Source organism: Phyllostomus discolor, chromosome 5 (genome assembly GCF_004126475.2).
Source record: "Phyllostomus discolor isolate MPI-MPIP mPhyDis1 chromosome 5, mPhyDis1.pri.v3, whole genome shotgun sequence".
Classification (NCBI taxonomy): Eukaryota; Metazoa; Chordata; class Mammalia; order Chiroptera; family Phyllostomidae; genus Phyllostomus; species Phyllostomus discolor.
In genome coordinates this window covers 48,018,850-48,033,556 of record NC_040907.2, presented here as the reverse complement: position 1 = coordinate 48,033,556, position 14,707 = coordinate 48,018,850, and the positions used below count along the sequence as shown (strand labels likewise).

Genomic DNA, 14,707 nt, shown 5'->3' with positions numbered 1-14,707 from the left:
GTGGAGGGGGTCAAAGTACGGGGGGTGGATTGGGACAACTGTAATAGCATAATCAATAAAATATAACCTAAAAAATAAACTGTAATTGAAAAAATTGTATTTAAAAATTTAAAATTAAACAAATATTTCAATTAAATAAAGTTTCAAAAAAGAAACTTTATTTTTGCTGGTGGAAGATCTTACCTTAATTTGTATAAAATGTAGTATATCCAAGGCATTCTACAGTGAAATAAAATAAAATGAGTGTGCCTACATAAATCTTCATGACCTAGAATTAGGTAATGGTTTTTTAGATACTACACCAAAAACAAATCCAAAAAATAGTTAAATTGGACTTCAATAAATTAAAAACTTTGGATCTCCAAAGGACACCATCAAAAGCTTTAAAAAGGCAAACTACATTATGGGTAAAAATATTTGCAAATCATGTATCTTACAAGGGATTTTTATCTGTATGTAAAGACTATTACAGCACAAAAAATAGAAAAACAAATAACCCAATGAAAAAATTGGCAAACAGTACTTCTCCAAAAAAGATATACAAATGGCCAATAAGCACATGAAAAGATGCCCAACATCATTAGTCATCAGAAAATGCAAATCAAAACCATAATGAGACACCACTTCACATCCTCGAGAACAGCTATAATCAAAAGCACAAACAATAACAAGTGTTAACAAGGACATAGAGAAATTAGAACCCTTGTACATTGCTGGTGGAAATGTAAAATGATGACAGCTACTTTGGAAAACAATTTGGCGGATTTTCAAATATTAATAATAGTGTTACCATAAACGCAGAAATTCTATTCCTTCGTATATGATTATACCCAAGAGAGGTATATACATTCACACAAAAACTTGTTCACAAGTGTTAGTTGTAGCATTATTCGTAACAGCCAAAAAGTGAAAACTATCCAAATGTCCATCGACTAATGAATAAATAAACAAAAGTGGTGTATCCATCCAATGGAATATTATTTGGCCATAAAAAGGAATAGAGTACTGATCCATGCTACAGCAAGGAATGAGGTGGCACAGTTATCCATAATCAGAATCAGTAAACCATAAAGATACATTCACACAATGCAATATATCTGGCAACAAAAACAAACAATGCAATAGCCATGGTCGACAACAGCATTCAATAAACAAAAAAATACTGAGCACCTCTTATATGCTAGGTCCTATTCCAGGTGCTATGGATATGTCAGTAAGTAAAACAAGACAAAACAAAATCTGCCTCCATGGAGTTTACATTCTGCTAGAAATGATACAGGAAAACATGATAAAAGTCATACAGTATTTTAAAAGATGACAAGTACTATAGAGAAAAGCAAAGGAAAGGAGAAAGTAAGAATATATATAACTTGAAATACGATAATCAGGGTAAGCTTCATTGAAAAGGAGACAACCGAACAAAGACCTAGAGGAAGTGGCGGTAACAGAGTAAGCCATGTGGAGATCTGGGGGAAGAGCATTCCAGGCAGAGAAAGCTGAAGTGCAAACATGGTCTCCAATATAGTCAAGGAATAGCAAGGAATCCCACTGAGTGAATGGGAAAAACAGTAGGGAATGAGATCAGATAGGAAAGGGGAGGGGATGGATAAATGAGGGAGGGCCTTGCAGGCCATCTTGAGGACTTTGGTTCTTTCTCTGTATAAACTAGAAAGCCACTGGGGAGTTTGGAGCAGAAAAGTGACATGATCTGACATGTTGTGAAAACAAAAGCTCTCATTGCAGTTTAAAAATGGATGATGGGAGGCAAAGGATAAAAGCATGAAGACCAGTTAGGAGGCCCTTGCAATAATCCATGTGAGACATGGTGGAAGCTCAGACCAGGATAATAGCCCTGAAGGAGATGAGATGTAATTATGTTATGGATTTAGTTTGAAGATAGAGCAAAAAAAGATCTCCTGACACTTTACATCTGAGGTACTAAGGTGTAAGGGAATGTGAGAAATCAAAAATGATTCCAAGATTGTGGGCCTAAGCAATTTGAAGGAGATGGGAAAGCATGCAGACAGAGTAAGCTGGGCAAGATGAAGATTCCATTTGGAGTATGTTGAACTACAGGTGTCTACTAGACATCCTAGTGGAAATGCTGAGGAGGCAGCTGGATAGAGAAGTCTGAATTTCAGGAACAAAGTCAAGGACTGAGCTATTGTTTTGGAGTCATCAGTATAAAAATATAGAAATCAGAGAAAAAATAAAGAGTTGCATGAAATCATCAAAGAGTATAGAGAGAAACTGCTCTCAAGGACTAAATCTTAAGGCATTCTAAGCTCAAAACCTCTGAGAGAAGACAAACCAGCAAAGGAGACAGAAAGGAGTAGACAGTGAAGGAGAGACACCAAGAGTGCATAGTGTCTGGAAGTCAATAAGGAAATATTATAACTGTGGCAATACTACCAATGGGCAAAGTAAGATCAACACTGACGACTGACTATCAGATTTAGGAAAGATGGTGTTATTGGTGACTTTGATAAGAGTAGTTTCGGCTGAGCACTGAAAACAAGATTGGTAAGAATGGGTTGAAGAGAGAATGTGAGGAGACGAATTGTAGAGAAAGAATATAAACAACTTAAAATTTTTTTCTTTAAAGGGGAACAAAGAAATGGCTCAATCTTACAAACCTAATGTTAAGCAAAAGAATCTATGAAAGAATGCCTCCTATATTCATATAATTTTTTTTTAAAAAAACCTTGTGATCAGGAAGAACCAAGCAAGGTTTCAGAGTATTGACAATGTTCTCTTTCTTACATGGTGAATAGTGTGGTATTTGCCTTATAATTATCCATAATATTACTTGTCAATGAGTACATTTATTTTATGAGACTTTTCCCTATAAATGTTAAAGTTCAAAGTGTTAAAAATTTAATTGATAAGATCATGCATATGAAAAGACAACAGATAATATCACAATTGTCACAAAGTTTTAAAAAGTATTTGTAAAGGAATATTCCAAACTATAAGCAGACCAAATTTAAATTTAAACTTCAAAAGTTATATGCACTAGGTTTGGCCAGTAGGTGAATATTTGTACCTTTCTGATTTAACTGAAAGTAGAATTTGTGAATCACATAAAATCTTAAGAATTAAAGCAGACTATAAGCCATTGTCTTCATTGTTGACTGTATTGTGTTTTGGCTTTAAGTATGAAAAAATGCAGTAGAGTAAGTAACTGCCAAGACAATTCATTTCTTTCTGGATATCTTAGTTTTATTTCCAAGGTATTGCACTTCAGGCACAAACCATTTGGTTATATAATAGTGATCTAAGGGTGAAGACATGACTTTTTTCTTGGTAAATTCATGAGAGCCAAATCCCCGTGCCACAAAAGTGGAATAGAGCTTCTGCCAACCATAATGATGATTCTAAGCTATGAATGAGTTGGCTATAGACCATGAGCAGTTGGATTCACCCACTGTTTCCGGATGTCTCCCAACAAGCAACGAGAAACCAGGGTTTTACTACTCTGCGTTCATTCCATAATTTGCTGAATTCCTTGAGCATGTGTTTCACAGGAGATGATCATCTACTTCACCAGAGGATATGAGGGAAGACAAATGCCTGAGTGATTGATTGCTGACACTTCCAGCCCAAAAGCAAAAAGGCACTGAAAACTAAGTTCAAATGTGTTTGTAAGAGTACTTCAAATCCATTCCACTCTCCCAGACTGTATACCACACACATGCTGGTGGAAACACATTATTTTAGCTCAAAGCCACCAAAAAGAGCCAGACCACTTCTCACTCTACCCTTAAGACAGATAACTAAGTCTTAAGTAATTTTGAATTACAAGTATCAAAAAAAGCCATTTCAACATTCTCTGTCTGCTTACACCAATAGTTGTTTGTTGTTGTTTCTGTTTTTTCAGTCTTGTATAACTTAGTGTGTGTGTGTGTGTGTGTGTGTGTGTGTAAATTCCTAATTTCTGGTTTGTAGGTTTAGTTAACCTCTGCTATTTTCTGGGATTAATTCCAAGGCAACTAAAGTGCATTACTAAAATTGGCATCTCTGCTCCTGAGCTTAATTCAGAGAGGATCTGAAGTGGGCTGAAACCATTTTTTTAATATTCTGCACACAACTTTATGCTAAAAAGTAACAAGCCCTGTTCAAGACCAGTAATTGATAGCAGAGGTGAAATTTTTGTTTTCCTCCAGAACAATTTTTACGTATTCCAAATGTAAAATACTGGAAGAGAAAGAGTACTATGCCGAAGCCACACGTTTTGTTGAGGTGTTGCAAATACTGACTTACCACTGAACCAACGACTCTTTTGTAACATGATTCTTTAAGGTAGCATGAGAAATGAGCTAAGCATTTACATATAAACTATATATTCCTGAACCCTTTTATAACTATTTTTCTCTTTTGTTTTTGTTTGAAAAACCCTAAAGGTATAAATCATAAATGCACATAAACAAAAATGCTAAGAGCAATGTCATGAAATTATGAACCTAACATGTTAAAGAGTTCAAGAATTATACAGTTTTAAATTGGGAAACACCGTAGATATTAAAAGGCCATCGGAATCTTAATCCAACCCTCTAATTTGACAGATGAGGAAACTGAGGCTCGGAGAAGTTAACCAGTGTTCCAGGTAAATGGCAAATCATACCAAAATTGTGACTCCAACTCCAAAGCGCTAAAAGAGTATTCGTTTCGCTATACTTCAATACTTATGTAAATAACGGTAACAGAGGACACTCCAAGGATCCCCTCAATATAAGGAACTCCCTCAGGCATACAAGAGCCAGTGTCATCCTCTGTTTGCAAACACAGTCCTAGAAATAGCGCCCACAATAAACAATTTCTTAGCCAGCCTCATCATATCTGACACTTCCAAAGCGAATCCCCACTTGGGTCTCTTTTTCACACCTCTACACATCCCTTATAAATAAGTGCTTTCGTTGGGGTTGCTTCCTGTTATTTTGTTTTTCATTTGCTTGAGGACAGCAAGGGAAGGTGGAAAACAGAGGCTCAGGTCTAAACACAATTTTTTTCTTTTGTCATCCAAACCAATAAAACCTTCCTCCAGGCCCCACGGCTTACGGGTTTACCGCGCAGTCCCTTCAGTTTCCAAAGTAAGAAGGAGACCTGGAAAAGAAGTTGGCCAGTTGACAAGTCCTTTCTGCGGCTCCCGCAGGTGCGCCCAGGCTCGGCTGCCTGCCCTCAGCCTCGAGCCGAGATCTCCTCGCCTCCGGGGCTTCCCGTTCCCCAGCACTGGGGAAGCCGAGAGCTCTCCAGGGCCCCTCCAACCGCCCCCTGCCGCTGGTGGCTCTGGCGGCACCGCTGGGCTCCCCACCGTCTGCGCGCCGGGCACGCGCGCCCCAGCGCCGGGCTCCTGGAGTTGCCCTGAGCAGGAAGAGGTGGCTGTAGGGGAATGGGGTAGAGAGAAGCGGGTCCCACCTCGATGCCGGGGTCCAAACCAAACGAACAACAGAGATGGCGACGGCGCCCGGGCTCCGGGCCCTGGCGTGGCTCACGCTCGGCCGGAGAGGACTCCGCGGTGGGGCGGCTCCAAACTCCTCGCAGCAGGAGCCAGGCAACTCCGGGTCGAGGAGAGCGGTGTGTGGGAAGGAGGGGCTAAGGAGATGCAGGAGTGGATGGGGCGGGGAGAAGGGAGGGAGAGGCGGGTGACTGCCAACGCCCGCCTCTCTGCGATCTCTCCCGGGCGGAAAAAGCGGACTCCCGGCGGCGTCAGGTAATTCTGCTGCTTGTGGCCTGAGGCCCAGAGGAGGAGAACCCGGAGCTTGGGAAGGACGACCCCCTGCGTGCCCGGAGACCGAACCCAGCAGGAAGGCGGCGCCACTACTTCATCCAGCAGTCAGCCACAGCGCGCCCGCCCGAAGCCAGTGGTTCCCGGACTGAGTTAAGCCGGGAGTCCCCCTGTTCTTCCCACCTCCAGACTTCCAGGCCTCTGTTACATTAGGTGTGGAAAATGCTACCAAAAAGATCACGGGGACTGGGAAGAGTAGGAAAAGAAAGCGAATGGAAAAGCCTAGAAGTTGTGAGATAGTGAGTTCTCTGTAACCACAGACGTTTCAGCCAACCGTTTTGGTCCTGCTGGTGAGGAAGGCTCAAGAGGCCACTTGTGCATCAAGTGGGGAGTTGAACTAAATGACCACTTATCTCTCAATCTTGAAATCCAATGGCTTTTGACGTAGGGAGGGGAAAAAAGCGTCCTTGAACAATCTGATTGCAACCCCAAAATAGCCAATAAACATCTTGTTGCTCTCCACTCTAAAAGTTCACCCATGGATTTATTTATTAATACATTTTTATTGAGGACATACTGTGTACCAGACAACATGATAAGTGAGTTCCTTGAACTTGGAGCTGTAGCAGACAGACAAGCAAGTATTCATATAACCACCAATTGTGATGTGTGATACAAAGGAAACCAACTGTGTGAGGAAGAATGAATACAGGGGAATGGACATACTCTAAGTTGGGTGGATAGTTCATTTCAAAAGGTTCCTAGAAATGAACTTGCCTAACACCCTCATGTCAAGAGGCATCAGAGGCACAGAAAAAGTAGCCCAGAGATAGACAGGGCCATGAGCAAGGTATCCCAGCTCCCGGCCCAGTTAATTTGCTGATTTGTGAGACTTTATAAGTGGAACTTTTCTCCCATAGAAATATCCTCCCAGGACAAGTGTCACTTTTCTTAAAGAACATTTGAATCTCCAGACCACTTGTTGAGGCTACTTGATTCAGAAATTTCATATTTGTGCACTGAATGGACTTTCTGGGGCACGTATGGGAGGCAAAAATGACCCAGAAGCACTCACCTTTTGGTTTTCATCAAACTTCACAAAACAGATAATGTCTCCATTGGGTGGAGACAAGAATTTGAGTAGAAACACTGACCTTTCAAGAGTATTATGAAATAAAACAACACAGCAGAATCCTTAATTAGACAATTGGTATAAAATAGCATATTAGTTTCCTGGACCTGCCTTAACAAATGACCACAAATTTAATTTATTATCACACTGATTTTAGAGGCCAGAAGTCCAAAGTCACAGTGTCATCAGGTCTGCATTCCCTCCCAAGACCCGAGGGGAGAATCCTCCCTTGTGTCACCCAGCTCCTGGTAGTTCCAGGAATGCATGGACTCATGGTTGCATCACTCCAGTCTCCAACTCCATCTTCACATGGTCTTCACCTCTGAGTCTGTCTTCTCTTCTGTAAGTACACTTGTCATTGGATTTAGGGACCATCCAGATAATCCAGGATGACCTCAACTCAAAATTCTTACTTAATTACATCTGCAAAGACCCCCTTTTTCTTTTTCAAGTAAGTTTCTCATACTGAACTCAGGTTTGGCTGCCTGCTGTTTCGAAAGCCAATATTCAAGAGTCAGTTGTGGTGCAAGGAAAGGGTTTATTCAAGCACCAGCAGCCTGAGAAGATGGCAGGCTCCCATCCCAAAGACCATCTTAACATCTCAGTGCAATAGGGGGTTTTATTAGGAGGGAGAGGGAAAGCAGAACAAGGAAATCAAAGGGTAGGTGGTTGAAAGTTCTCTACATGTAAGTCAGCACAGTCCATTCCACTTACCCATAGGTTACATATTACCGTATTTTGTGATGTATAATGCGCACTCACATTTTTATGTGCATTATACATGGATTATATCCATTATTATACCCATGGCATGTAATCATTATACCCAAGTATAGTGTGCATCCTTATTTTTCCCTCATAAATTTGGGCAAAAAAGTGCACATTATACATGGCAAAATATGAGTAGTTAACAATTCATCTTTTACAAAAACACTTTTAACAGAAACAATATTGATACAGAGAGATCTGATCATATCATTGGGAAGGAGTAGGGAGGAGCCATCAGAGGAGTTTGCCCAAGGCAATAGTAAACAGTGTAGGACAGGACTGGTTGAGAAGCTGAATTCCTCCAGAGCACACGGGATTATGGGTGAGAAGATTTGAAATGAAGAAGGGCTCTCAAATAGGCAGGCACAGGTTTTCTCTGGCTCTCGGGCTCTCTTCTTCCTCAAAAATGTCGGATGATCTTGCTGCAGCTGCCTGTGTTTCCCATCAGACAGTATTTTGGATGGGAAAAAACTCTGGGCACAGCCTAGGGTCTGGCTGGTCTGGCAGAGGGTAGCAGGGTTATTCTTCTTTGGATGATCCAGAGGAGACGGCCTCTGAGGCAGAAGCCTGCCATTCTTCAAAAATTATGTAGTTTTTAAATCTTATGTTGTTGTAGTTCATATACTAACACTATAGAAATAAAATAGTTAAAAATGACGGGGAAATAACAGGAGAACTCAGGTGATAGAGTTTAGCCCTAATTGATACGTTTAAGTGATTAAAGCTGTAACTAAAGAGTTTCACCTTAATTGATAGGCTTAAGTGACCAATTCTTGTGGAAAGCTGTTATTCCAAAATTGTGAAGCTTTTGAATAAAGACTCCTTTTCTTTATCACAAAACCTTTGCCTCTGGAATTTTGCCTAGAGGGTGGTGGTGGGCTACAGGACCCCAGTTACTGTTCAGTAACAATATTAAAAGAATAGAGGGGTGGGTTACAGTCCAATTAACAGGTTCTAGGGTTTAGGATGTGGACATATTTTGGAGGGAAGCCACCACTCAACCCACTAAGTTAGTAAACTAATAGGAACCAAAATAATTTTCTACTGTGGAATCAGGGTGTCATTCCAGTGTCATTATTCAAAACTAAGTATAACTAATTATTTCATTGTGAACTACTAAAATAAGTATCATTAAACCTAGACATTATGAGGAATGACTGCCGTAAGGAAAAGGATTAGAGACCCAAGCCTTCAATTCATAGGCAGTACTTGAAGGCCAAACGTGGCTCCTTGGAACCTACCATTGTCAAATTAATACAGAAATGCACTCCACATCTATCTGTATGTACAGATCTCTGATAATATTGAATGTCTGCTAGATACCAGGCTCCGAGTCAGGAGATTCCATGGAATTTATATTCTAGGCTATGGGACACCTTTGAATCTCATTCCCTCTGGCACAAGACAAAGTGTTGTTGAGTGAATTGATAAGTAACAATAAATCACCACCAAACAGGCAATTATCACCACACTGAAAAAGAACTCTATAGTAAGAAGATAGGATTTACTAAAGCAAAACAGATTAACACCCTCGCTCATTCAGTATTGTCTTGAGTGAGGAAAAAAAATCACTACAAGGAAACCTTTGATTTAAAAAAGAAAATAATGAGATCACCTATCTTTAAAAAAATCAATAATACACCCATTTACACAGATTCAATTCCTGCTGAGAACAATCAATCATGACTGCAACTGCAGTTACTTAAAATATTTTGCCCAAGTATTTTAGTTGTTAGTTTTAAAAACATAAACCTTATTCAAGTATTAATTTCATAATATTGATACAGCACTTCTTGAAACTCTTTACAATGATTTTAAGGACTCCACTCTCTCCCGGTTCACTTCTTCCCCATTTGACTTTCCTTCTCACTCTTCCATTCTTCCAATCTTAAACAATCAACCAATGTGGTGATAACTACCAGACCAAGTCTCAGTTATTGACTTACTTGGATCATGGGCCCATCCCTGAACCACTGTCAATGGCCAATGAGTTGAAATATGATGACTATTCAGGTGTGAGTCACCTGTGCACGTGAGGAAATGGGAATGGTAAGAGAGTTGATTTCACCCTAACCAAATAACTTACAGGGAAAAGTGGTCCCCCCCAAAAAAGTGGTAGGGTCATCATACCAAAGGGGAGTGAGGGGAAAAAGCACAGATATCCACTACAATAGGCACTCAAAAAGGTTTGTTGGAATATAATTTAAGTAAAACAGCACTTCTCCCGGTCTACGGTGTTCTAAATGTATTTTGGAAAATCTTTTAAAGTGAAATTATAACTATTGATTATTTGTGCAATTACCATGCAAATCTTAAAATGTACATTTGTAAAGGACTTTGCAATACTCTATATGCATGTGTTAATTAGCTCCTACCCTTTCTGTCTGTTTGCTTTTTGTAAAATGGAGATGAAAATAATAATAACCTGTCTGAAATGTCATGAAAGTGATGAGACCATGCTTTCAAAATAGTACTTTTTACCTAGTACTTTAGTACATTCACTTATTATTATCTCATTTAATCTTCACAACATTCCTGGAAACCTTTTTGGGTTGTCATATTCTGATCATTTACTGTTTCTTTAACAATAATCACTAGCTTTACATATTGAGCACAATGAACCAGGATAAATGGCATTGGGTTCTTCATTTCCATGAGGAGTCAAGTGAGGACTCCCATAGTTCAGCCAGGGCAGTGCAGGGCACTCCATACAGGGGAGCAGAGTGTGGAAAGAAAGGCACAGAGAGGAAAAGGCACGGCACCGTGGGGAACTGCACGTAATGTAGTGAGAGGACAGGGTACATTCAGAAAAGAATAACTAGAAAAGTACACAGAACTCTAGTAGGAAGAACTTTGAAGGTCATGTGAAATTTGAAGATCATTGAGATTTTCACCTCTATTCGCAATAAAATGTTGAAAATGCTTTTATTCAAGAACAGTGTTTTCAGATTTGTAGGGAGAAAAGTATGAAGGATGACAGAAAAAGTAAGCCAAGAGCCAGAGTAACAGGAGAAACTAGGCAATCACAGTGCTTCTCAAACTTCAATGTGCAACTGAATCAAACTAGAAATATCTAAAGCACAGATCTGATTCAGGAGTCCTGGGTTGGGCCCATGAGTCTGCATTTCTAATAAGCTCTCAGGTGACATCAGTGCTGCTGAGCACCAGTCCCTACAATCACGTAAGCCTTACAACAGCAGTCTCCAATCTGTTTGGCATGAGGGACTGGTTTCATGGAACACAATGTTTCCACGGACCCGGGGCAGGGGATGGTTTTGGAATGATTCAACCACATAACATTCAAGCTCACCTCCAGTTGTGCCGCCTGATGCCTAACAGGCCCAGACTGGTACCAGTCTGTGGCCCAGAGGTTGGATACCCCTGCATTATAAGATATAGTAGATATCTTACTATATCTCCTACTGGTTCTGCTTCTGTGGTTGAACCCTAACAGATGTTAGTAAGTAGAAGTGGAATATTACTGGAACAAAGACCCAAAAATGTGGGAATGACTTTAGAATTGGGCAATGGCTAAAAACTGGAAGAATTTTGAGGAACATGATGGGAAAGGCCTATCTTGTCTTAAATAAACTATTAGTAGAAATATGGGCATTAACAACTCTGTGAGGACTCAAGGAAGTGCAGAGCATGGCATAGAAACAAAAATCACCTCACAGGAGACCTAAATCATCATGAACAGACTGTTGGTAGAAACATGGGCATTCGAGTGCCTGGTGGTGAGGATTCAGAAGTAAGAGAGGAATATGTACTAGACATTTGAGGAAGAAGGTTCCTGGTTACATAGTGGCAGAAAGCTTAGATGTGCCCTGCAGTTATGTGGAAAATAGAACTTGTATACAACGAAATTGGACAGATAGCTGAGGAGATTTCCAAGCAAAGTGTTGAAGATACATCCTGGCTGCTTGTTGCCTAGAGTAGCATACAAGGACAGCGAGATAAATTGAGGAAAGAATTCTTAAAGCAAAAGAACCAGGATTTAGTAATTTGGGAAGTTCTCAGTTTATCCAGTTTTCAAAATAAGTAGGAACTAAGAGATTCATTGCCAAGAAAGCATGCTGTAGACAAAAAGCCAAGAATGTAGCTGGTCAGTCTTTTGCTAATATTTTAGAAAGACTAAAAAAAAATTGTAGAGTATTCAGTTACGAGCACACAAAAAAAGGCTTTTTGAAGAGATTAAGTATGTAACTCACAGATCTCCTCAGAGCCCCAAAATAAAGGTGGGGTTATCTAGGGAAGATCAATGGGCAAGCTTCATGTCTTCAGGAGTGAATTTTTTTAACATACACAGGACACCTATGAGATTCTTGAGAATTTTACACCAAGAGAAAAACTACAAGCTTGGAGTTAAAGGGATAGAGTCAAAAATGTAAGAAAGCCACAAATTTTGGGACCCCCAAAATTCTACATACAGAAAACAGGCTGGTGAAACTACACAGCTACAACCGCAACTCACACTACAAAAACAGACAAAATTCCTGGGGTCCATCATAGACCAAATGAATAAAAGCCTCTGGTGGTGGGGAAACAGAAATCTGTTGGAGAAAATTCACTTTTGGAGGAAGGCAAGAATGATAGTTTACTTGAAACACTGTAAAGACAAACATAAAGAAGATGTGGTAGATTTTTCTACCAAACTAAACTCAGCAAGTGGGAAATACAGGTAGCCAGGCTTAAACCAAATCAAAGGAATAACTTCCTATCTCTCACAGCCATTAGAAATGAGTGGGCTACTGGGTAAGCTCTTCATCACTAGATGTTTTTCAACAGAGACTAAAGGAGTGTTCACCAGGAATGCTACAGGACGGCACTGAGTGGGAAAGAGGTTAGACAGCGTGGTGGTAATTAAGGGCTTCACCACACCAAAGAATTTATGACTTGGTACTGCAACTTTGGAGTATTTATATGAAGATGTTTGGGGGTATAAACAATAAATTGTATGTGACCTCTATTCACAGAATTGATTCACCATTTATATAACATGAACAATTTTTTCCCTCCAAAAGTGATGATTGCTGTAGTTACTTTGCTCTCATCTGTTCTCCATTGTAATAAATAAATTAGGTGTGTGTGTACAAGCTCATGCATGCATGTGCACACACATGTATATCTTATTTCCAAGACAGTTGGGTAAATCAGTAAATCTTAAACAGGAAGATTAATTGATGCAGATTGTTATCTAAACATACATACACAGGCTTTGACTTCAACCAGTTCAGTTAAGCAACCAAAGGGGCACTGAGTAATTTAACAGCTTACGATATACATGTTCTGCTGTGACTTCTAGACTAATTGTATATAGATTGGTCTAGGTCAGGGCACCAATACTCTACAGAAACCAGCAGTGAAAAGACATTATTCTTAATGCCTAAAAACTATGGGAGATTACTCAAATGTTAAAATGTCATGAGAGAATGTCAGACTCTTTTGTTATCATGATACTAAAAATCACCATGAAGTGCAGTCTTTATTTTGTGATTTTTATGCTGCTATGATTGCTCTGATTTATTCTTGCCTGTGGAAGGGAAAAGAGTGATGGTGTAGCAAAAATGGAATCTCAAATATGTCACAAGGGTTTGTGAAATGGATAAAAAGGCATTTGGATCTAACAATAAAAGAGTTGCATTTGCAAACTTAAAAGGTGCTATGGTAAAAAACAATAATCAATATAACTAATTGCAATAAATATTCAAGTATATTCTTGCATATGAGCAAATGCCTTCTCCTATTTAATTGTACCAAATTGCATTAGTTGTGTAAGGAATATACTGTTTAATTAAGTAACAGATTCTGAAATCAAAGAAAACATTAAAAGCCTTTTATATAAGGGTGTTTAAACTTTGGGGTTACTTGACTTGCTGTTTGACTGGGTAAATGAGAGCCAGTTCTGCTGAGTATACCAGAAATGTGTTTAACAGTGGTAAGTTTAGAGCAGATAATGTAAAGCTAATTTAATAGAAACCTAAAATCAATTTTCCACATTAACCAGAAACAGTACCCCTAAAATACACTTCATTTCTTCAGAAGATTTTAGCTGTTCACGCTTAAATGAAGTAGTAAAGAAGCAATGAAAGAAAAACACTTTAAAAATTCAGAGAGAAAATCAAAGAGCAAATAAAGAAAATCTGTTTCCAAATATTTAATAAACAGAATAAACAAATGTGTATCAGCTATAAAATGTGGCTATCTTAAGTCATAGCAATTTTTTTCCTTAGAAGAATGATATTTCAAATTGCTCTTACTAAAATGTTATCTCCAGGCCCAGAATTTAATCAAAATTGCCCAGGAGACACAGTTCCCATAAAGGACACTCTTACCCATACAGTTGCTCCACAACCCCTTTTTGAGGGAATGAATATTTTATGAGAGAAAGACAAAGGGAACAAATATATGCACAAAAAAAGAATACTTCATTGTCAAGTTATAACTAATAAAAATAAATAAATACCAATGACAAGGAAGTTTAGACATTAAAATATTTTAGGAAATTCTTATACTTGCCAAATAAGTTCTAAAAAGATATTCTCAAGGTTCAGAAAGAAAAATAAAAACATATCTACTATTTATATAATAAAATAAACAAATATTTAGAAAACAGGTATAGGAATACTTACCTACACACAAATGGGCATATCATTCCTGTTAGGAATTTTAGGTCCATATAATATTCTTAAAGTACAGTCCTGATCCTTTTATTCTGGTACTCAGAAGTATCTGTGGTTCTCTGCTGCCTATAAAGTAAAGTTTAAACTCAGTCTAGCATTCAAATTATTTCTCAGTATATTGTCTGAGATTTAATTTACCAGTGTTTTCTCCCACTACAGAGGACAGCCTATAGTTATCTGAACATACCTTTCCTTTCTTTATTTTTCAGTTTTTGCTTTTGTTCAGCATTGCTATTCCACCTTGAATGTCTGCTATTTCACAAGACCCTTCCCTTAACCATCACCCGCCTCTGTCATCATGGTTGAAATCCAAGCCAATGTGCCAAGATCCAACTAAATTGACCCTTATTTGTAATTTCCCAAATTGGAGCTATGCTATCTATGGGCTACGATAATTTG

The 14,707-nt window shown here is 38.9% G+C and overlaps 1 protein-coding gene across 3 annotated transcripts in view; it reads right to left on the bottom strand.

Annotated features, from left to right (window-relative positions):
* The window catches only part of LEPR (leptin receptor), a 92,097-nt gene extending 86,520 nt beyond the window's left edge, over positions 1–5,577 (bottom strand). The window contains exon 1 of one of the 3 annotated variants that reach the window (XM_028513513.2): positions 5,416–5,577. The gene's annotated coding sequence lies outside the window, so the exon portion shown is untranslated. Of the gene's footprint in view, positions 1–5,058; positions 5,104–5,415 lie in introns of those variants that run through there. The other 2 variants (XM_028513514.2, XM_036026230.1) reach the window with 2 other exon arrangements.
* Between the last annotated feature and the right edge of the window lie 9,130 nt (positions 5,578–14,707).